Source organism: Rhinolophus ferrumequinum, chromosome 18 (genome assembly GCF_004115265.2).
Source record: "Rhinolophus ferrumequinum isolate MPI-CBG mRhiFer1 chromosome 18, mRhiFer1_v1.p, whole genome shotgun sequence".
NCBI lineage: Eukaryota > Metazoa > Chordata > Mammalia > Chiroptera > Rhinolophidae > Rhinolophus > Rhinolophus ferrumequinum.
In genome coordinates, this window is record NC_046301.1 from 33,499,523 (window position 1) to 33,521,431 (window position 21,909).

At 37.8% G+C, this 21,909-nt stretch overlaps 1 protein-coding gene across 1 annotated transcript in view; it reads right to left on the reverse strand.

Moving 5' to 3' along the window:
- The window catches only part of GALNTL6 (polypeptide N-acetylgalactosaminyltransferase like 6), a 560,225-nt gene that overhangs the window by 25,345 nt on the left and 512,971 nt on the right, over positions 1-21,909 (reverse strand). The gene's annotated exons all lie outside the window — the stretch shown is intronic.

A 21,909-nucleotide genomic window follows, 5' to 3' on the forward strand; every position in this document is an offset into this window, starting at 1 on the left:
TCTCATCCTTTTTTTATGGCTTTATATAGCCCTGGATTATAAGAGTCCTTTTAGGTGCTGGTAAGAATAGATACAAGAACAGGATATACTCAGCTGCTCATTTCAGTCAAGGTTCTGTGGCCCAGAATGAGGGTCTGACCTGAGCTCATCCTCCTGGGGGTGGGGCAGTGAGGCGGAGAGAAGATGGTTAGGAAGTACACTGGGTAGCAGGACAGTGATGCTGGATGAGACGGGAGTGGAGGGAGCTAGCTCCCATTTCATTCACTTTAGGAGTAGAGGGTGACATGACATCACTCAGGAGGGAATCAACGTGGTGGGTACCAGTTTCCTTATTGAGGGAATTTGGCAACAGCTTGAGTTCATCTTGCACCATTAAACCTCTACTTTCAGGGTCTCTGACCCTGATGACAGGGAATGAAATAATGTAGGATACAGGGCAACAGTTCTTAACCTAGTTTGCCTTATAGACCTCTCCGAGAATCCAAGGCAAGCTGTGAACACTTTTTCAAAAACAAATGAAATGTAAGTAAATACATACTAGCACTTTTGCTTTCATTTTCCTAGAATGCATAGTTTGAACCCTGAATTAGGGAAAACGCTTGCCTCTCACCCACCCTTTGCAAACTAATTGCATTTCCCCTCAGTAGAGTGGGGGAAATCATGAACTTGGCTGGTGTTGAAGTGCCCTGGTTCACTCTCACTTTTTTTTTTTTTTTTTTTTTTTACCTTTTCTCCGCTTTCTTTAAACAAATACTAGGGAGGAACTTTACTATGGAATTTGGGGAGCCAACCTTCAAATGTGCCTTTTGTAAAATCAGTGCCTTGATGTGTGAAACAGTTTCTTTTGGTGAAACAGAAATACCTAGAAGGTCAAAAGTTTCATTTTGCTATCGCTGTCTTGAGCCTGGCACTTTCTGTAAAGCTCCTATTTGATCTCCTTATCTGAGTGCAGAGTGTTGATTTCTAAAGCTGTCTTTAACCTGAGAGCTGCCTGCAAGAACTCAGAGCAGGACTGTCTTTTCACTCGTGGGCCATTTAACTCACAGACACACTCTTCTTAGAGAATCAGTATCAGTATATGCCAAAGACCTCTTCAGGGCACTTTTGTTCCCTCTACTTGAGACTAGGAGCTCTGAATTACATTTAGGAAAAAAGCAGCTGCTTATAGGTTTATGGCTGCTTGGCCACAGAGAGCGACGTTTGTTCTCCTTTGTCAGCTGGCGTGGCGCTCACTCACCAGAGAGGCTCTGCTCTTGGAAAAGGAGGATGTGGGGAATAAAAGAACATACACAAGCCAGGGACACCGAGGGGCAAGTCTGCCAGATCTGCCTGTGATTCACACCAAAGCTTAGCAGAGAGCCTTGTTTTGTTTCTAAATGCTCGGAGTTTCGAAAGGGCTCTGGCAGGAATGGAGGAGACCCTATTTTTTAAACTCTTGAATTTTCTAAATTCTCACTCAAATGATATCTGGGTAGATCATGGGCTAAGCTGCTTTGGAAGCCAAATTTCAAGTTTCAAAGGCATAACTGTCTACATCTGTGTAAATTCCAGCAAACAATGGTGCCAGAGAGGAAATGCTGACAGTTCAAGAGCGGATAGAGCCTTGGATACAAGATTAATATCAGGCCATTCTCACATGCTTCTCGCTCCCTTTTCTATTTATTCCCACCTCTTCAGCACATATTCATATGCGCTCCTCTTGCTCACAAACACAACTCCATCATAATAAACAGGTAACTAAGATTCCAACAGAATATTTACTTACTCATTCGAATAAAGTTTAAAAAATATAGACAAGAAAATTTATAAATGATTTATTGTTTTTCAGCATGGGCTCAGTCTCTGGCCGTAGGTAGCAGAACCATTCACATACGTACACACACTCCAAATCTTGTACGTGGAATGCTGACTAGATCTATGACAGAACAGATCATTTTCATGCCTTATTCCTTTGATGCCCCAGCTTTAGGGTTTGACATCATTAAAACTGTCAAAGAATCCTGAGAGACACTGAACATGATGAGGAAGTAAGGTGGTGCTTGATGGGAAATGGGAGGGAAGAAGGAAAATAGGGGAAAAGGGAAGCAGGACGTGTGACAGGATTACAGAGATAATCTCCTTTTGGGTGAGGATTAGGAAAAGGTCTTGGAAGAGAGGAAAGGATTTCTTAGGTATGCAAGAGAAGTCAGGCTCAGTTTGAACGTTTTTTTCTTTCCTCACACACAGGTTTTACAAAAGGTACAAGAGGAGTGTGGTATAAAGGCCAAGGTGGCCAGTTGGTGTAGGGTAGGTAATTTAATGGGTTGTTAGGGAGACAAGCCTCAGTTTAACAAATGTGAGAGCATTGTTTGCTAACTCCCTCCATAGCCTTGGGGTCTTTTAAGTAAGAAGTAGTGGATCCATGATTAATTTAATAAATATTTATTAAGTGTCTCCTATGTCCCAGGCACTATGCTACATCCTGGGTATACAGTGAAAAATAAAAGAAGAATCGGTTCCCGTTTGGTCTAATGAGGACATTAGCGAACATACTTGATACTCCCAATTATTTCTGTCCATGAATCTTTAATGTGGCAAATGGAATCAAGATGCTCCCCTTTTACGGACTGTAGTTGATTTTAGAATGTAAATTCACATGCAGAGCTAGAAAGAAAGAAGACCCAAGTGTCATACGGAGAGAGAACTGAATAGAGACCAAGCAGGTCTGGATTCTGCTCATCAGGCACAAGCAAATTTCCCTTACATCTTAGCCATGCACTCCTTTCCAAGCTTAGCATATCTATTTATTAAAAAGTCAATATTTGAGGAGTGCTTCTGAATGAAAGGCACTTTGAGATGCCCTGATGGAGATTCAAAGACAAAGGAAAAACAGCCTCTGCTCTCAAGGAGCCCACAGTCTGACTGGGGAGACATCACTCAGAAGGCATTTCGTTAGATTACTAAACACTAAGTGAGGACTGAAGAGGAAATGATCAATTCTGAGCCAGACAGCTTGGAACACTTTGGAGAGCGGGTGACTTTGAAATGGGCTCTGGAGGACGAGTAGAATTGAATCTCGGGAGTGAAATGACAGAAGGACATGGTAGCCTTAGGAATCAGAAATGGACATAAATATGGAGATTTGAGAGGAGAAAGCCCTTTTTAGAGAATGGCTCACACTTGGTATGGCTTAGCATGAGGTTTGTAAAATGAGGACAATCATGCCTCAGAGGGTAGTTGTGAAGATTAAACTGATATATATATACAAAGCGCTTGCACAGTGTCTGGTACACTTTAGGTGGTCAGTCAATGTTAGCTACTATTTATTTGTTTACTTTTTCAGCTGAATCGACGATAATGGTCAATGGGGTAATGTCACTGTCAGATTAAATTTCTATTATACTACGAGATGTCCCATTGGCCCTTCAAATACAAAGAGACCACCACTGAGCAAGCCATGGCCTATCACTCCCGACCTATTTTTCTGTTGTGGATCACTTGTTAACCTTGATAGTGTCATAAGCAGCCTCCCAAGAACTCAGTCTGGCAAGTTGAGTGTCACCCTGGATACACCCATACTTCACCCCCATTGCTGTCCCAATCAATTAGCTGCCTCTGTTGATTCTAGACGTTAATACTGAATGTTCCATTCCTTTCCTCTCCTTTTCAGTCTCACAGGACTTCAACATCTCCTCATGGGCTTTAAAAAAATTTGTAGTAAAATATACGTAATATGATTTTTTCCATTTTTAAGTGTAAAAGTCAATGGCATTAAGGACATTCAACATTCTGCATAGCCATCACCACCATCTATTTCCATCACCCCAAATGGCAACTCTGTAACCAGTAAGCAATAACTTCCCCATTTCCCCCACTCCTGGTAACTTCTAGTCTACTGACTCTATGAATTTGTCTCGATACCTCAGATAAGTGGACCATGTTTGTCCTCTGTATCATTTATTTCACTTAGCATAATGTTTTCAAGGTTTATCTATATTGTACCATAAACCAGAGCTTCATTCCTTTTTAAGGTTGACTAATTCATTGCATGCAATATCTGTGTCACCTCTGCCTATATCTATCAATCGTATTTTGTTTATCCATTCATCCATCGATGGACACTTGGGTTGTTTCCACCTTTTGGCTATTGTGAATAATGATGCTGTGAGCATTGACATATATGAGTATATCTATTTGCATACTTGTTTTCAGTTCTCTCGGGTATTTAAGTACGAGTGGAATTGCTGGGTCATATGGTAATTCTATGTTTATCTTTTTGAGGAACTCCCATAATATTTTCCATAGTGACTATACCATGTTACACTCCCATCAGCAACGCACAGTAGTTCTAATTTTTCACGCCCTTGCATTGGCTTATTTTTTATTTTTAATAATACTCATCCTAGTGGATGTGAAGTGGTATCTCATCATGGTTTTGATTTACATTTCCCTAATGACTAATGATGTTGAACGCCTTTTCATGTATTTATTCGGCATTTGTATGTGTTCTATGGGAAAACTTCTATCGAGTTCTTTCCCCATTTTGAATTAAGGTATTTGATTTTTTGTTGTTGCTGAGTTGTAGGAATTCTTTATGTATTCTGGATATTAATCCCTTATCCGATCTTTGGTTTGCAAATATTCTCTCCTAATTTGTAGGTTGCCTTTTCACTCTGTTGATATTGTCTTGATGCACAAAAGTTTTCATTTTTAATCAAGTTCAATTTATCTGCATTTTCTTTTGTTGTCTATTTTTGGTGTCATATTAAGAAGCCATTGCCAAATCCAATGCCATGAAGATTTCCCCCTATGTTTTATTTTAAGAATTTTATAATTTTGGCCCATGTCTTTGATCCATTTTGAGTTAAAATTTATATATGGTATAAAATAAAGTTCCAACCTCATTCTTTTGCATGTGGATGTATTAGTTTGCTAGGGCTGCCATAATAAAATACCACAAATTAGGTGGCTTAAACAACAGAAACTTACTGTTTTGCAGTTCTAGTAGCTGAAATTCTGATATCGAGGTGTTGCCACAGTTAATTCCTTCTAAGGGCTGTGAGGGAGAATATGATTGTTACATGCCTTTCTCCTAGTTTCCAGTGGTTTGTGGCAACCTTTGGCATTTTTTTTTTGACTTGTAGATATATCACCCCAATTTCTGCCTTCACGTTCACAAAGCATTTTCCTTGTATATAAGTCTATGTCCAAATTTCCTCTTGTTTTTAAGGACACCAGTCATATTGGATTAGGGGCCTGCTCTACTCCAGTAATACCTCATCTTAACTAATTACATCCACTCCCTTTCCAAATAAGGTTACATTTTGAGGTACTGGGGATTAGGACTTCAACATATGAATTCTAGGGGGGGCATAATTCAACCCATTAACAGTGGATAGCCAGAACTTTCGAAGCACCATTTGTTGAATCATTTGTCCTTTCCCCATTGAGGGTTTCTTTTTGGGCTCTCTAATGTATTCCAGTGGTCTATGCGTCTGTCCTCATGTCAGTACTGCACTTTTCCCTTGAGCTTTATTGAGATATTGACATATATATGTGTAAATTTGAAGTGTACAACGTGATGATTTGATACACATATGTATTGTGAAATGATTATCCTAATAAGGGTAGTTAACACCTCCATATCGTCACATAATTACACATAATTATTGTTTTTTTGTGGTGATAACATCTAAGATTTACTGCCTTAATAGCTTTCAAGTATATAATACAGTACTGTTAATTATAGTTACCATGCTGTACATTAGCGCTCTAGAACTTATTTTATAGCTGGAAGTTTGGATCCTATGATTACCATCTCCCTGATAATGATCATTCTATTCTTTATTTCTATGAATTCAGCTTTTCTAGATTCCACACATAAGTGAGAGCATATAGTATTTGTCTGTCTCTGTCTGACTTATTATACTCAGCATCATGCCCTCAAGGCCCCTACATATTTTTGCAAAAGGCAAGATTTCCTTCTTTTTTTTAATGGCTGAATAGTAGTATTCTATTGTGTGTATATACCACATTTTCTTTATCCTATCATCCATCAGTGGATACTCAGATTGTTTTCCTATCTTAGTTATTGTGAATAATGCTGCAGTGAACATGGGGGTGCAGATATTTTTTTGAGATAATGATTCATTTCCTTTGGATATGTACCCAGAAGTGGGATTGCTTAATCATATCTGTATCACACTTTTTGGATTACTGTAGCTTTGTGTTAAGTTTTGAATTCAGGAAGTGTGAGTTCTCCAACTTTGGTCTTTTTCAAGATTGTTTTGGCTATTCAGGGGTCCTTCAGATTGCATAGGAATTTTAGAATGAGTTTTTCTATTGCTGCAAAAATGCCTTTGGAGTTTTGACAGAAATTGCATTGAGTCTATAGCTCTTTGGATAGTATTGACACAGTATTCTTGGGTAATTAACACTAGTGTCTTCAAATCCATGAACGGGGATGTCTTTCCATCTACCTAAATCTTTTAAAATTTCCTTCAGCAGTGTTTTGTAGTTTTTGATGTACAGCTCTTTTCTGTTATTGGTTAAATTTATTTTTATATTTACTTATTTTTGGTTGAGAAGTATAATATGAGGTTCGACAATTAAGTTCATGAACTCATCCTAGAAAAAGTGCTACATACGTCACTACTGAATATCACTATGGTCACCTTCCAAATCCTCCCCTCGGTAAGCTATAAACTGACACCAATGCCTAGTCCATCCTTCAAAGCAATTTTGGAATTCTCTTTCTGGAATGGCCATCAGAGCTGTTGTTGTATTACCCCTGATGTCCTGAATGTCATCAAAATGTCTTCCTTTCAATTTTCTTTATCTTTAGGGAAAGAAAGAAGTCACTGGGGGCCAGATCAGGTGAGTAGGGAGGGTGTTCCAATACAGTGATTTGTTTACTGGCTAAAAACCCTCACAGACAGTGCTGTGTGAGCTGGTGCATTGTCGTGATGCAAGAGCCATGAATTATTAGCAAAAAGTTCAGGTCATCTTACTTTTTCACACTTCCAAATAGTAAACTTGGTTAACTGTTTGTCCAGTTGGTACAAATTCATAATGAATAATCCCTCTGATATCAGAAAAAGGTTAGCAATATCGCTGCAACAAGTTCATGAACTTAATTGTCACACCTCGTGCATATAAGAACATAGATGCTGGAATTAGATTGCCTAGGTGTAGAGTTTGATTTTACCAGTTACTAGCTGTTTGACTTAGTTAGGCAAGTTACTTAACTTCTTTTTGTCTTAGAATTGTTTTCTTTTGTAAAATGAAGATAATAATACTTGCCTGATAAATTTGATGTGAGAATTAAATGAGATTATACATGTAAGGTGATTAGAGTCTGGCCCACATGAAGTACTCAATAAATGTTAGCTTTATAGCAGTACTAGTCGTGGTAGTATAGGAATGCAGTGAGAATTGAGACTGGGGAGGTAGATTGTGACCTTTTGGGAAGGGTCTTAAATATCAAGATAAAGAATTTAGAACTTGTTCTGTTGGTAGAGGGAATTATTAGAATTATTGAGAAGAAAACTTATTTTAGACAATAACTTCTGTTGTTAATAGGAAAGATGGATTGAGAGTTATGCAATTGTAAGTATGGGTACCAGTTCTAATTGAAAATCAGAACTTGAACTATGGTAGTGGTAGTGATAGAATATACCAAAGAATGTATTTTTTCAAAGGGAGACACATATTCCACGTGCATCTTTCAGATAGCACTTACAGGACTTGACAACAATTTGCATGTGGATAAATGAAGAAGACATGCTGAGTTTTAGGTGTCTTTGTGACATCCATAAATAGACATCCAGAAGTCTGAAGTATGGAAAAGAAGTCAGGGTAAGAAATGCAGATTTGGAAATTGTCTGCTGTGCCAATTATTAATATATTGCCTCTCAACTCCAAATCTTTCCCTTTTGCCTTGCTTTGTGATACTCAGGATGGACCTTGTAGATGTTTTTTCCTTGCTAACAGCTGCAATTTTAGACATTACCAATAGAGGGCGCCAGAAGGACACTGGAAAGGCAGAGAAAGAGGAAGGGTCTTTCCTTCTTTTGTGTGGGTGCTGGTTTTCCACGTGATAGTCAGCAAATGGGCGAACGGTGTCAAAGTAGCTCTCACCTAGTGGCCCTCACAGGGTAGCAGCCGCTGCTGTGTCCTGCGAGTTTCTTCACCACCAGCAGGCTGCATGTTTATAGGAGCCACATCATAGCAAATGAGGCCTGAATCTCCACCTTGGTGGGGAAGGTGGGGGTGGGCTCTTCTAAATTTCTAAGTTCCTGCCTTGCTCACATTCCCTCAGCCATAAAGGTGGTTACTGCTTGCTGAAGTTGCTGCTTCCGTACTCTTTAGAGTCCTTTTTAACCCTTTTACTAGTTAATAATTTTCTTTACATTAAAATTTCTCTCTTCAAATTATTGAGGTGATTTCTGTCTCCTGACGGGACCCTGATTGATGTGACCACACATGAGGAATAACTGAAGTCAAAGAAGGATATGCTATCACACAAGCAAAGAATATGAAGAAGATTGAGGATGGAATTCTGGGGAATGCTTTCTTTGAGAACTGGGCGAAGAAAGTAGCTAAGGAAAAAGAAAGGCAGAGTAAGAGGTAAATCAGAAAGAAGACAGAGAGAAGAATTTCAAGGATTGTATGTAGGTGTGTAAGGGGTCAACAGTGTTATATTCTACAGAGTGGCCAAGCAGGAGGAGGGCTGGAAGAGGCTGTTGGATCTGGTGGTTATGGAGTCACTGGTGGCTTTTTCAAGGACAATTTCTGTGGTGTAGTGAATGAAGGCAGAAGACAGAATGCCAAGGGGACTGAGGGACATTGGGGGTGAAACTTAGAGTCAGCAAATGGAAGCTTCCCTTTCAAGAAGCTTGACAGTGATGGGAAAAATAGGTACAGGGGAAAAGCAGAATGAAAGAGAAACAAAATTTTGGGGATGGGGATATTTGATGACACATTTATATGTAAGCCCCGCCCTACTTCATATAAGATTCAAAAATTTTGTTGAAGTGCTTTTACAAATTAAAAACAGTATATAAATACAAAACACTAAAACTGCTTTCATTTATCTCTCTTCCCCCTTTTTTACACACTTATTCTCTAATTTTAAAATGAAGGCTAACGTCTTTTTCTTGTACGAAGCATTAAGTTAAAAGGGGCCATACACACTGATTTGCCTGTTTTCTTAAAAAAATTATTTACTAGGACATGGAAACAACCAAAATGCCCATCGGTAGATGACTGGATTAAGAAACTGTGGTACACTTATACAATGGAGTATTACGCAGCCATAAAGAAGAAAGAAATCTTACCATTTGCAACAACATGGATGGACCTAGAGAACATTATGTTAAGCGAAATAAGTCAGACAGAGAAAGATAAGTACCACATGATCTCACTTATTTGCGGATTCTAAAGAAAAGAATAAGTGAATGAACTAATCAGAAACAGTTTTGGAGACAAAGAGGAAAAACTGAGGGTTGCTAGATGGGCGGGAGGGGTGGGTGGTGGGGGGGAGGGTGAGGGGATTGGAGGGCAGTTGGTGACCACAGGATGGCCACGGGTTTGAAAATTAATCTGGGGAACATAATTTGGTGGTTACCAGAGGGTAAGGGGGTTGGGAGGTGGGGGATGAGGGTGAGGGGGATCAAATGTATGGTGATGGAAGGGGAGCTGACTCTGGGTGGTGAACACACAGTGTGATTTATGGATGATGTGATACAGAATTGCACACCTGAAATCTATGTAATTTTACTAACAGTTGTCACCCCAATAAATTAAAAAATAAAATAAAATAAAAAAAAATTATTTAATTTTTCAGCTACAGTTGACACTCAATATTATTTTATATTAGTTTCAGATGTGCGCGTAGTGGTCAGACATTTATACAATGTAAGCAGTGATCCCCCAATTAGTCTAGTACACCCCTGGCACTATACATAGTTGTTGCAATGTGATTGACTGTTGCTTTCATTATCTTTACAGGACATTTCACTTTTTAAGGTGCTGCCTTATGGCCATCACACCATCTTTGTTGAACAGATCCATTCCATCTCTAATTGCTCCATGCTAGTGGTGCCCATGGCTACTGGTGGAGCCCAACTACTGCCTTTCCTTGAAATGATGCCCATAGAAATTTTCTTCCTATCTTATGCACATTTTCCTCTTCTGAATTTACCATAAGTGTAATTGCTTTGGCATCTTTCTTTTGCGTTGGGATTTACTACAACTTCTCATTTCAGAAGCCTGGCTTACATTATGCAAAAAAAAAAAAGAAAAAAAAAGAAAAAAAAAAGACAATTCGGATTTATGTGTGTTCTACTCCAAAATAGTCTTTTTCTAAAACTATGTCCTGCTACTTGAAGTTAGGCATTGTTTGAGTATTGTTTATGGAACACATCCTGCATCAGAATAAAAATTTTAAATTATCGATTATTTGCCAAAAACAATTTGATTTTCACAAACAGATGCACAGGAAGATTTGTGTAAATAAGCCGCCGTCTAATTGGGGTTAAGGTAAGCAACTGTTCTCTGATAGAAGAAAAAGAAATGAGAATACTTATTTCATACGAAACTGGGTGCTTTCACAACCATTATTTCACTTCTTAATTTGCAATATCGCCATGTTGTATGTATTCATTCACATTTGCAACTGGGGCTCTAGGAAAAGAAATAGTTTGTCCAAGATCATACAACCAAGAGATGGCAGAAAGGATATGTACCCATATCTCTGAGTCCTAGACCTTTGCTTTCTTCACCCTATTATGGTAATGTTTATAATTAATTCACCAGAAAAGTGCAATTTTGAGTGTTAAATCTGTGCCAAACGCTTTACTGAGATCAAAGGCATATATGGAGATTAAAGTCGGCTATGAATCCTTGGGTTCAGAGAAGAGGTGATCCTAGTCTAAAATTGGGTTGAACTATGATCTAGATAGAGAGGGTGAAGCAGGGTTAAAAATAAAACCACTTTAACGCCCAGAGAGCTTTGGGAAAGCCCGTGGCCAAACCAAGGGATGGAGAAGTGATGATCAAGTCATTGAGGTCCAAGACTGAAAGGGAATACCCTGTTTCCCCAAAAATAAAACCTAGCTGGACAATCAGCTCTAATGCATCTTTGAAGGAAGATTTTACAGTGAGAGTTCAAGAATATCTGCAGGGAAACTTGTCAAAAGATATTTGAAAGTCAGGAGAGGCATTTTAAGTCAGGAGTTAATACGTGTTTTCTAGTATTCTGTGGAAAGAAGGAATCTAAAGGAAGAGCTGTTGCCATTCTACTAATAATCCTAATTACACCTGCGTCGGGAGGATCAAGAGCAGGGAATGCTGCTTTGAAGGCAAATGCAAACCACCGGAGAAGCTGGCTTGTGGGCTCTGGAGGCAGCATGGCCCCGTTTCAGCTGCAAATTGTGGGAAGAAACCCCAGAGAGAACTGGAAGCCAGAAATGGTTGGTCATCACACCTCTTGCACCGTCACTCAGAAAATGGCATGGCGCCATCTGCTCAGATTGAGCCACATTGTGCTGGGCAAACAATGCATCTTTTACCTAATGTCTTGACATCTAAAATTCCTGTCATTTTTCTCCCGGAGTCCTGCTTTATGAATGCAAGCACTTCTCCTGATGGTTAGATTCACCTAGGAATTGCCAATAAATCTAAGATTTGCTCCAGTTCCAGTATAATCATGAAAAGTCACTTTCAACATTATCCTCGAAGCCAAGGTCAATAGCCCTAGGCATTAAAGATAAAGCAACTTTTTAGTATACTTGAAAAAACTACTCATACAACACAGTGTCTAGATGAAATAATTCTTCCTTTGAGTTCAGGCCAGGCCATTGAAATGTGGGAAGGTTTAAAAGCTTGTCTAATGTAGAGATGTTAAGCTCTTGTGTAAAGTTCAGGACCGTTAATTAATGAAGATCTGCGATCAAAATCACAGGGTTGATTCTGAGAAGGATGTGATCTTTTGACCCTGGACAGCATTGCAGCAAAATCCCTGAGACACATGAAAATTTATGGGCTTTTAAACTTCTCCAGAGAAGTGGTTTCTCTTGAACCCATTCTTGAGTTTAATAGCCATCCCGCTAAGGAAGGTCAGCAAATTGTCCTTATTTTCAAGTAAGGTAATTCAGGGTCTGAGTTCTTAATTGTAAATTTCATCACTGTAAAGCATAGTCAGCACATTAAAAAGAGGTGAATTGGTTTTTTTAAGGGGAAAAAAGTGGAAATGTCAACTTACATTTGGGACACTAAACTATAACGTAACATTTATAAAATATTTCATGGTCTAACTACTTCCCTGAAATAGTTCACTGTGGGCCTTAGGTTATGAAGCCACATTATTTCCATTTTGCAGTGGACAAAACAGACTAGTGGTAAAAAAGATTTCCACCCCCCCTTCTTACCTCTAGCCACAAAAATCAAAACAAATGGGGAACAGAAATAGTGAGTTTTGAAGGCCTAGCCTTACAACCCCGAGTCACACGGACTAGCACACCATCACTGTGTCTTGTAGCAAGGGGAATTCATGCAAAACAAATGAGGTAAACGGATTAATATTTCCTATAAAAAAGCAAATATATTCTTTCCAAACCAATGACAACAGAAATTCTATTCTGGGGTACCCTTGTATGCAAAATTAGTGAAGTAATCGCAAAATGCTTGAATGCTCTCTGGTCAGCTTTCTGAACAATAATCTCACATCTACGTCTAAGCATTTTACATAATTCCCTCCTCTGAAATTTCTTAACTGTGAATGACAAGCTCAATGGGCGGATAATTCTGAGGATGATCTGGTTGGAGTTTGGGAAGATTGTGATATGAATGGTAGATGGCAAAAGCCAAGAATTATCCTTTCTCTGGGAAAGAATAAGACTTTACGTCTCTTCGATGATAGAGCAGAACAGGACAAAAACCAAAACAAAGCAGGACGAAAGAGGTCTTAAAGAAAGTTGACATTAGTCTAGTTCTAGCTTAGTGAATGAGGGTACATGGTTAAACAGCCAATCCAGGCAAGTTCAAGTGAAAATTTGGCAGGTCCACCTTAGTGTCAGGTGACTTTGGGAGGCCAAAGGCTGGGTTTTGTTTCTGGCAGGGTCCTGTGGGCTTACCTCAAGTCACTGAGTCTTTCTTGGGGAGAAGCTGTGACTTAATCATTTCTGTAACTCCAGTACCTGGCGTAGTTTTTGGTATATAATGTATTTGTCAGCTAGGCCTGACAAGCAAAATACCCAGTAGACTGGGTGGCCTAAACAGCAGAAATTTATTTCTCAGTTCTGGAAGCTAGAAGTCCAAAATCAAGGTGCCAGCAGGTTTGGTTTCCTCTGTGACTCTCCTTGACTTGAAGATGGCACCTTCATCCCTGCATCCCCACATGGCCTTTTCTCCCTGCCTGCATGTACCTGGTGCCTCTTCCTTTTATTATAAGGACTCCAGTCCTATTAGGGTTCAACCTTTATGACCTCATTCAACTTTGCCTCCTTAAAGGCTTTATCTCCAAATTGTTGAAGGGTTAGGGCTTCAGTGTATGAATTTTGGGGAACATAATCCAGTCTATAACTATGGCACTTACTCAATAATTGCCTTTAAGTAAAGAAAAAGGTTCACCATTTTTCTAGTTACTCTGTTGCTGAATGAGAGAGGTCACAATGACAGCTATTTATTATTATTCTTGCAATTGATCTTAGGGTTTTACAAAGAAGCTTCACCAAACGTTGAATTTTTCAAATGATTTAGAAAGAATGTATCGCTACGCGGTTTTGTTGGATGTGTTTAATATCCACTATCTGTTACAACATCCATACCAGGCTTATGCAGGAGATTGCTAGAGTCTCAAAGCCACTTGCTTACGTTCATCTCTCAAATCCCTCACCCAAATCCTGACTCATCTCCTCTTATTGCTGGAATTAGATCATGGGCAAAGCTCTAGCAATGACTTTCTGAGTCACAGGTGGCCCTACACCTGCATGTGATACTTGCCTGGTTTAATATTGTGAGCCCGGTCTTAACTTTTTTCATTCCAGGTTGTCAGTATCATTTCATGTATGTGATTTTTAACTTCTTTTGGGTCACAGACTTCTTTTTGAAAATATGATGAAAGTTATGGACTCTCCCGAAAAATGTTCCTATATTGTACAGATGCAAAGTATTCTTGCTTTATATATCCGGTGGCTCATAAAGACTGTTTCGTGTGTTAATTATACATGTAGCTTTCTCTCCCTCTCCTCCAACACACAGACACATGGGAGCTGAGAATTTGCTCTTTGGAATATAGGATGTACCCATGGGCACGGGCAGACCAGAAAGTGGTTGTAGCTCTTGCTTAAAAAACAACAACTGAGAGATGTCGCATGCAAAAACAGTTCTTCTCTTGAACCTCTGCCTCTTGTATGATTTAGTAATGTGTTGCTTCCTCCATCCATTTGTAATGCAAATCAGGATGTCTGCATCAGTAAATAATAATCAACATTTTATGCAAACTGCCTGTGTCAGGCCCTATGCTCAGTGTTTTTTATGGATTATTTCATTTAATCTTCACAACAACTCTATGAGGTAGGTACTATCATATTCTTATTTTGCAATGAGAAAATCAAAGTGTATGAGTTTCCTGTAGCTGCTGTGACAAATTCCCACAAGCCTCGTGGCTTGAAACAAATGAAATGTATTTTCTCACAGTTTTGGAGGCCAGATGTCCAAAATCAAGGTGTTGGCTGGGCTGTGCTCCCTTTAAAGGCTTTAAGGGAGATTTTATTCCTTGCTTCTTCCAGCTTCTGGTGGATGTTGTCATTGTTTGGCTTTTGGCTACTCACTCCAATCTCTCACATGGCCTTCTCCTCATCTTTATCGGTCTCTTCTCTGTGTCTCTCTTATGAAGACACTTGTCATTGGATTTAGGATCCACCTAGTTAATCCAGGATGATCTCATCTTGAGGTTCTTAATTCCATCAGCAAAGACCCTTTTCCCAAATAAAGTCTCATTCACAGGCTCTGGGCATTAGGATATGGACATATTTCTTTTTGGCCGGCCATCATTCAACGTGCTACATGAGGTATATATAGGTTATATCAATAGTAAGTCAGTGGTGAACCTGGAATCCCAACATTTATGTTAGGGCCTTAAACGCCTGTGAAAACCTCACATTCGGTAACTGTAGACTTCAGAGCCTCCTCTTGGCTTATTCTCAGTCAGAGGGACAATGGTACTGGGTGCTAACTGCCCACTTGCTGAGAGGTCAGGGCCCAGTTCGGTATTAGTCTCAGTTCCAGAGGAACTATGAAACTTGACTCATACGAAAAAATAAAGAGGCTGAGTCCAGGACAATAGGGCCAAATATCGCTTCAGGTGTAGAGTGCCGACCTCTAGTGTCCCTCCTTGCATTCTAGGGTGAGATGCTCCATGGAAATCAAACCATGGGGACAGAAGAGAACGGGCTTGGGGGAGCCTTGGAAGCCTGCTGAGCTGTAGCTGGGACCTGCTTGGGCAGAAAGGCAGTGTTCCTATGGAAATATTTGGCTAAAATAGTATGCATGCTGAAAGAAATGAAAGAAGACATAAATAAATGGAAAGACATCCATGCTCATAGATTGGAAGACAATACTGTTAAGATATTAATACTATTTAAAGCAATCTATAGATTCAGTGCAATTCTTATAAAAGTCTCAATAATATTTTTTGGCAAAAATAAAGAAATCATTCTTAAATTCATATGGAATCTCAAGAGATCTGGAATAGCGAACACAATCTTGAAAAAACAAACAAACAAAAAAAGCAACACCGCTGGAGGAACACATCAGAACACATTTTCTGATTTCAAAACATACTATAATGGTACAGTAATCCAAACAGTTGGTCATAAAGACAGACATGGACCAATGGAATAGAATAGAGAGCACAGAAATCAACCCTCCCATATATGGTCAAATGATTTTCCACAAAGGTGGCAAGATCACTCATTGGGAGAAAAGAATCTTTTCGACAAATTGTTTTGGGAAAACTGGATGTCCATATGCAAAAGAATGAAATTAGACTTTTATCTTGCACCCAAACACAAAGCTTAACTCCAAATGGATCAAAGACCTGAATGTAAGACCTAAAACGACATGACACTTAGAAGAAAATATAGGAGAAAAGCTTCATGGCATTGGATTTGACAATGATTCTTGGATATGAAACTGAAAGCACAGGCAACAAAAGAAAAAAAATGATAAATCGGACTTCAATAAAATGAAAATCTTTTGTGTATCAAAGGAAACTATTGAGTGTAAAGTTACATAACGGGAGATAACATTTGCAAACCACATATCCCATAAAGGGGTTAATGTTCAGAATATATAGAGAGCTCCTAAAACTCCACAACAAAACAGCAAACAACCTAATTAAAAAATGGGTCAGAGATTTGAATAGACATTTCTCCAAAGAAGATACACAAATGGCCCATACGCACATGGAATGATGCTCACCATCACTTATCATTGGGGAAATGTTAATCAAAACCATATTGAGATACCCCTTTATGTCCGTTAGGATTATAATAAAACAAAACAGAAAACAACAAGTCTTGGTGAGGATGTAGAGAAATTGGTCGTTGTAAGCAGCAAACATTTTATTTTTATTTTCCCCTCTCTAATCCTGCTTTATGTGAAATTAACTACCTTCAAATACATCCTATCTTCTTTAAAAACTAAGATTGTGCATTGCTGGTGGGAATATAAAATGGTGTCGCTGCTGTAGAAAACAGTATGGCAGTGCCTAAAAACATTAACCAGAGTTATCATATCATTTAGCAGTCCCACTTTTGGGTATAGAAACAAAATAATTGATAGCAAAGACTTGAACAAATATTTGCATACCCATGTTCATAGCAACATTAGTCACTATAGCCAAAAATGTGGAAACAACCCAAATATCCATTAATGGATGAATGGATAAACCAAATGTGGTGTATATGTATAACAGAATATTATTCAGCCTTAAAATGGGATGAAATTCTGATACATGCTACAACATGGATGAACCTTGAAGACATGCTAAGTGAAATAAGCCAGCCCCCAAAGGACAAACATTGTATGATTCTACCTATATGAGGTACCTGGAACAGTTAAACTTGTAGAAACAGAAAATAGAATAGAGGTTACCAGAGGCTCGGGGGAGAGGGGAAAGGGGCCTCTACTGAATGGGTACAGAGTTTGGTCTTGGGGTGATGAATAGTTCTGGAAATGAACGTTGGTGACAGATATACAACAATGTGAGTATACTTAATGCCACTGAACTGTACACTTAAAAAGGGTTAAAAAGGTAAATTTTATGTTATGTTTTACCATAATTTAAAAAAATACAGTGATTATTTGATGGTGATTGGGGCAATTGCTTTTGCTTTCTGTAAATCCATGAAAGAGAAAAAGCTAAGTGGGTTTGGAGGGGACTGGCAGGTCATATAAGGAAGGACCTAATGTCTTTGTTTTTGGGTAGATATTAGAAAAGACATCTCCATAGAGCTTATGAGTGAATAAAATGTTCTCAATGTATTTAGAACTTATTATATCTCACATCAACAATGTATTTCATGCCATTTTACACATAAGGAAAAAGGGTTACAAAGATATACAGCATTACATGTTTTTCTATGATGGTACCTAAAATTGTTTTCGGAGAGACAATTGTCTGGAAATTCCCCCAAAGGACTGGGATTACTTCTCGGTGCAGGGATGGAAGTGAAGACCAGGTGCAAGTGGTTGTTGCAAGGGGCAAACATTTTATTTTTATTTTCCCCTCTCTAATCCTGCTTGATGTGAAATTAACTACCTTCAAATACATACTATCTTGTTTAAAAACTAAGATTGTTTTCTTTAATGTACAGCTCAAGTAGTCACAGCCAATCTTTCCAGTTGTATCACGAGTGTTTTGTAAGCAAGCTGGGCAGCTCAAAGGGTTCCTAAACGCATAGAAAATACTCCAATCAGCTAAAAAAGTCAAAGTCTGCTTTTAAATTTGTAAGCAATTTTATAATACATTTGGAGAGGGAGAGCTAGAAAGAGAGAGAAGAAAGGAGGATTTGAAAAATGGGAGACTCGTGAATTCCTCTGCTCAATGTAACCCAAGTGTAGGCTAGATACGGACTTGAACTCTTCAACCCCCATCATTTGCTCCTTCAGAATGTCGTGATTGAGTCTGACACTATTACAAGAAAGCATGTTGAAAACGTGTTGAAAACATGAAATATTCTATAAAGTTTACGAATCACAGTATGATTTCAAACGTTAATTTTATTTTACTGGTGAGACAGGAGAAAGTCCTCTAGACAACTAATAACCAGTGCTCCAACATTGAGAGAGAGAGAGAGAGAGAGAGAGAGAGAGAGAGAGAGAGAGAGAGAGAGAGAGAGAGAGAGAGAGAGAGAGAGAGAGATATTCAGGCAGTCAAAGAGGCACCATCTGCAGATATATTATATAGTATTATGTTATTCCACACCAGTTCTAGGATAGAGCTAATAAATATCCTAAATATAAAATCTGAGTAAAATATTGCACTTTTGAGGCATTATGCCATTCAAACATGATAGAATGTGATGATGTGTTTCAATACTCGTATAGTGATTTTAGCTTGAGGGTACCAGTAAAATGAAAATGCTGATGCTGTGCCTTAAACATTACCAAAATGTATGCTTGTGCTTTCTCTTTTCCTATTGTTATGTTCCCACATACTTTCAAAGGCAATGGATTTGAAAAAAGTATTTATTATGAACATTTCTATGCACAAAACACCCACCTTTGAAAACCATCAGCATTTTGTCATACTTTGTTCATCTATTCACGTCCCAGTCTCCTTTTCTTGCTGGAGAATTTTAAAGCAAACCCCCCACACACATCATGTCATTACTAAATAGTTTAGTAAGCATCTCTGAGAGAGAGAGAGAGAGAGAGAGAGAGAGAGAGAGAGAGAGAGAAGAGGAAATGAAACATTTTTTTTTCACATATTCACAAATCAGCAATATTACTTAGTATCATCTAATATGTAGCCCATATTCAAATGCCTTTGATTGTCTAAAAATGTTTCTTTTCAGTTAGTTCATTCTATTCAGAATCCAAACAAGTTTCATTTCATTGTGTTTGGTTGTTCAACTCCATAGAGCTTTGTGAATCTCTTGTAATCTAGAATAATTCCCCTTCTCCTCTTTCTGCCATGCATTTATTGAAGAAATTATGTCCTTAAATTCTAGATTTGGCTTGAGATGTTCTTTAATTTTTTTCCTTCTACTCCCTCAATTTACTGTGGACTGAAGCTAGACTTAAAGGTTTGATTAAATTTAGATTCAGTTTTTGTTGTTGTTGCCTTTTATTTTTTTCAAGATAATTTCAGGATGGTTCTGGGTTTTCCAGCTAGTCTAAAATGCCTTCACATTGTATCATATCAGAATGTCTGTATGACTCACTTTTAATGATGCTAAAACTGATTAGTGGGTTCAAGTGACAGTATAGATTGGTAATTTTATTGTTTTTCATCCCTATTTCATCTAATCATTTTACTACACAATGATGACCATTGCCTGAATCTGTTATTGCATTAGGGGTTGCAAAATGTTGATCTTTCTAATTCTACCTTTCTGTTTGAATTTATTACCTGAGAACCCGTGTAAAAAACTTTCAAGCACTAGGACTCTTTGGACACCCCGAAACATATATTATACAGAAAAGCAAGAAAAATGCTTGTTTTCCTTTAAAAGTCAGTTTTCAGAGTAATGATTTGGTGTCCTAACAATGGCCAGGGGTGTGCAGTGGTTTTTATTTTGTTTCTCTTTCTATATCCTCCCTGCCTTTTAAAGCATCATTATGCATTTACAGTGTTTGTATATTTAGTACCTTTTAATTAATTAGGTCATTTTTTTTGATGTTCATATTGTCCCATCTATGGCAAGTGGGAACCTCTTCTACCTGACTTCTGTGTCCTTTTGATATAACCCCAATCAGCCTCTGAAGCTTCTTTTTTTTCCTTTCTAGAGGAACACAGTGCCATTTTTTCAATATTTCCTGTCCCACAAGTGAAATCATCCATTTCTTCAAGGATCCTTAGTTCCATTTAGAGGAGAATCCTATTTAGAGACCACAATTGAGAATTAGATGTGCTCATGGAGATTGGATTGAAATTGTTTCTAGGCCTTTTCCTTGGATACAGCTAGAAAATTTGCATTTTTAGAAAGTGAGAAAAAAATTGAGTTTACACTGACATTTCCATTTGGAATTTAAGATTATAGAGTGTTTATTTTGTTGATTTTATATTTGGATCTCTTTTTATATATGCTGCAAACTATGCTTCTTTATAATGTTAACGTACTTTTTAATGTGTATACTTGAAAAGAAGGTACAATGAAAAAATGTTTCAGAGTTAAATAGATCTATTAGATCTACATTAGTGATGACATGGTTCAGACCGGTATATAGATCCTTATTAATTTTGGTCCATCTGTTATGTTTTGAACTGAGAGAGGTGTGTTAAGCGTTCCTATTATTGGTGTGTTTCTGTTGGTTTCTCCTGGAATTTCCAGCAGTTTCTACCTTATGAGTGTTGTTTTCCTATAGCTTGCAGTCTTTGGTCATTATAATTTCATTTTTGACTTTTTAAAAAAACTTTTTAGCTTTAAAAACAAAAGCCATTGTAGCTTGTTTCATATTAAAATCTCAACCCGTTTCCTTATTAATTTTAATTTGCCTAGTATATATCAGTACTTATTCTTTAATCCTTAATGTTTCTGTATCATTTTCATTCAGGTATGTCTCATGTACAGACGAGTTAGATTTGCTTAATTGGTCAATCTGAATTTTTTTTCTTTTAGATTGCTTTATATGTTTGACCTCAGCTCTGACATACCAATTTACTATGTATTTACTGCATCTAGAAAGTCATTCCCTATATGATCTGTTTTTTTCTCTGTAATCTTTGGTATTTAGTACGGTTGATATGTTTGTTCGACTGGTTACCTTTACACTAATATTGTATATAATATCTGAAGGTTCCCCCCCTTTTTTTTAAATGATGCTTAACTCTATTCTTCTCTAAGCAATATTGGTTAATTATAATCTTTTCCCTTTTTCTTCCCTCTCCTCCAGTGTCTAAATATAGGTGATATTTTTTTAATCCTAGTAAATGCCCATGGGACAATCAGTGAACTTATTCTGCTTTCCACTTTCTTTCTCTGTTTGTGAGTTGTATTATTTCTATACTGTCAGAGCACATAACATTTGCCTATTCTTTTATCTTTATAGCCAGTCTCTACCAGACCTCAGGCCATATTTCTCTAAACATTCTTGGTTTTCTGAGGCTCATTCTCTAGTAAGTATCTCAGAAAATCTCTTGAGAAAAGTAATCACTGAATTCTTAAATGTTTATATGTTTTTTGATGGCTTTCATACTTGCAGCATAGTTGGGATAGATATAAAATCTTTGGCTAATATTTTATTTTCTAGAGCATCTTTACAATCTGTTTCTACTGTCTTCTGGTACAAATATGCTTCAAAGTCTGACTCAGGTTTTTTTTTTTTTTTGCTTAGATGCATAAAATTGTTTTTCTTTATTTAAAAAATACAACTGTTTTACTAGAAATGTTTCAGTGTTGATGGTTCTCAGTTAAATTTTTTCAGATACAGCTCTTTAATATGCAGGTTCAAATCTTATTTGTGACTGTTGTCTGAATATAGTTTTACATATTTGTTGTCTTTCATTTTTGGGGGGACATTATTCTTTGGGAATTTATGTTAAATATCCTTTAAATCTCTGTTATTCCAATTCTTTGGTATAGTCCTTTTATCCCTTTTCTTTATTTCTGCTTTATTAATTTCACTATTCTTCCTTCTAGCCTCAGTTTCTCTTATTGTGCCTTCCATGTCTCCGTTTGCTTCTTTGTTCCTTTTAAT